Genomic DNA, 3,695 nt, shown 5'->3' on the forward strand with positions numbered 1-3,695 from the left:
TTTCAATTAATAAAAAAATTTATGTATTTTTGAATTAAAAAATTAGAGATTTATTTATCTTTTTCTCCATATTTTTTTGTGAGAAATATTAAAATGTTATTTCTGGACAAATTTTGAGCTGCTCAACATGATGTTGGATTGTTGATGATAAGCTAGTGATGAAACTTACCTCGCTAGGTATACATTCTCTATATGGACCTACTAATCTTTGGTGTCTATTTGAGTTTTTTTGGGAAAAAGAGAACTTTTTTTTTTTTGTTTACCAAACGGTATCTTTCAACTCGACAGGTTAAGGACTAAAACTAATTCGTCGCGTATCTGAGCTCCATTTAAGGGGTCTGTCGTTAGCCAATGAGTTGCTGCATGCATAAGATGATGTTCGAACTCTCGACACTTGTTTAAGCGGACGAGTGAGTTGACCACTCGACCAATCCAAGTTGGTTAGGAGAAAGAGAACTAACATAGAGAAGATATGCCTAGATACTTTGGACATTGTGTGAAAAATGTTCTAAATTGTTCTGTGGAGCCACAAATAATGCTAGATCAAGTTGATCAAAACATTGAACACTAAGGTTAGGTTTGATTTAATTAAGTGCATATTGCTTCGTATGAGTGAAAAAGAAAAAGAAAGAAACCATTAAAATGTAGATTATCTCATATATAAAATTATTAGAGGAAAGTATATTTTTTGTTTTTGATGTTTGTAATTTTTTTTAAAATATATGTTTAATTTTATTTAATTTTGTTACTAATATTTTTTATTTATTCAACTTTATTTTTAATATTTGTTATTTATGTCAAAATTATCTCTAATTTTTTTTATCCGTAATATTTTATACGAAATTATCATTTAAAAATAATTTTAACACAAATAAAAAATAAAATTAAATGTAACTAAATATTAGGAATTCAAAATATACTTTATCCAAATTATTATTAGTAATGCTTTGAGAATTTGAGTTTATGTAATTTTTGTTTGCATCTAATTATATAAAATCATGTTATCAATAGGGTAAAATGGAAAATAGAAAGATTGCACTATAGACTATAGTAATATTTAACTATATGGAAAAAAGAGAGGAGAAAGAAATAAATTAAGGGAGCCAATCAGATAAAAACCTCTAAAATGTCTTTTTTTTAAAGATATTTTTTAATAATTAAAATTTAACACATATAATTGATTAAACTGTATTAATTTTTGTCAAAATTAGGTCAAACAAATTAATTTGACCGAAAAAATAGTATTAATAAAAATAATACAATTTAATTGATTATATGTGTTAAATTTTAATTATTTAAAAATATTTTTGACATCTTTATCTGAGTGACTCCCATAAATTAAACTAGATAAATTGCTTAAACTTTATTTCCATGAGTGCAATTATTAGACAAGTTATATTACAAATAGGCAACATATAGAAAAAAATAAGATGAAAAGAAGAAATTGATTAGTCAAATATTTTCTTTTTCTTTCTTTGTGAAGACTGGAAAATACATGAAAAAAAATTGTTAAATACCAATTAACTAAAATATTATTTATGAATGCTCTTCTTCTCGAGTAATAATAAGTCTGCCTTTAAAAAAAATTATATTTATGAATATGCATAAAATATTATTTTCTTCAAAAAATATTTATCGTTACAGAATTGATCGTTTTTTATTTTTGTTATTAGACTTTCAATGATGTTTTCAAATCATGTAGATAGTTTATGTATTTTTTTTTTCATGTAGGGAGCACAAATCTAAAGGTTAAATTTGTGATTTTTAAATATCCAAATCTAAGAGTTAGATTTGAGTTTTATATTTTAATTTTTTTAAATATTATATTAAAAAATTTTAAATGTTTAAATTAGATTTTCCAATTATTTTCAAATTTTTTTACTTTCTCAAAGATGAGGATCTAAAAATTTTATAAATAAATCTCTTAATTGTTGTAGAAAACATCAAGAAAAAAATGACACATGACACGTATAGATAACAAAGGGAGCAGTTCACTTAGACTTAGACATCAACTCAGAAAACCAGGCACTTATTTCAGACCCAAAAAGTGGAAAGTGGTTGTCTTGGTTCATTACAACATCATCATCTTAGATTTGGGACCCACTCAAATAATCATACTCCTCCTAAGTACATTTAAGTAGATCAGATGCATGGTCAATAAGTCCTCCTTGTCAACCACCATGATAATGGGTTAGAAAACATTTTTTTAATTTATATTGAGATAAATAAGGATTTTTTTTATAATAAATATCTTTATATCTTTAGAAAAAAATAAGGATGCAAATAGAAATTTGATGACTATTGCAAAAGAGAGATTTTGAATATAAAAAAAATCCATATACTGTAATACATATAATCAAATATGTACTCTTTTTTTTTTTTACCAAAGATATGAGACTCAAACTCGCAACCTCTTAATTGAATATGGGGAATCTATGTTATTTGAACTATTACTCATTGATGAAAATTTGGAAAGATAGGAGACTCCAACCCGCAACCTCTTAATTGAGTATGGAGAGTCTATGCCATTTGAGCTATTACTCATTGGTTGTCAAATATGTACTGTTATATCAACAAAAATAATTATTTTTAAATTGTATTAATCTGATTGAATAATAAATGTGTAAAATTATTATATCAAAATTTAAAACTCTTTGATTCTGCTATGATATTTATTTTACGTTATTTTAACTTTTTCTTCTAATGAACGATGGCTTCTCAATAAACATATTCAAAGGATTTTTATCACATGATGGAGAATAAAAATATCATATTTTTAATTTGGAATTGAAAGATGATTGGGAACATGAAAATAGGCTTGACACATGAAAAATTGAAAGATGTGATTAAGAAAACGACAGCAAAACATCAAACATATCAAATTTAATTTCATAGTTCAAAGAGAAAGGGAAAAAAAAGAATGAAACACGTGACATGAATATTTATTACTCTTCTTACTAGTTAAGACAGTAAGTACTTTATATTCTACATTTTAGAAATAATAAAAGAAAAATTATTGGGATCAGCAATTTTTTTTGTATTTTTTATTATTATTTAATCAGTATAAATATGAAATTATTTTTAATAAATAAATTTTATTAATTTATATATGTAAATTTTAAAAAATATATGTATAAATTGTATTGATTTATATGTACAAATTCTAATAAATATAAACACAAATTATATATTTTTTGTGTGCAAAACTCTTTAAATATGAAAACAAATTATTGCTGACAAAATACTGACTAAATAGTGGACAAAAATGATAATATTTGCATTGTTCATAATAAAATATTTTTTTATCGATAAAAATATTTTAGAAAAGTGGTTAGTATGCTGATAAACCAAGTAATTTATAGTTTAATTACTCTGTTAGTCCTTAGTAAAATTTTCAATTAGGTTTTTATATTTTTTTTTAATTGAGTTTTTGTACCAAATTTTATTTTTAATTAGGTCTCTATATTTTTTTCCTTTTATTTGACCCCTGCACCAATTTTTTTTCTTAATTGGGTCCCTATATAATTAAACCAATTACTGTTAAGAGGGACTTAATTTAAAAAAAAAATTGGTGCAACGACCCAATTAAAAGGAAAAAAAGTACAGAGACCTAATTGAAAATTTTGTGAAACTATAAGGACCAACAGAATAATTAAACCTAATTTTATTTTATATATTATTTTTGGGTAATAAAT

Source organism: Arachis ipaensis, chromosome B07, assembly GCF_000816755.2.
Source record: "Arachis ipaensis cultivar K30076 chromosome B07, Araip1.1, whole genome shotgun sequence".
NCBI lineage: Eukaryota > Viridiplantae > Streptophyta > Magnoliopsida > Fabales > Fabaceae > Arachis > Arachis ipaensis.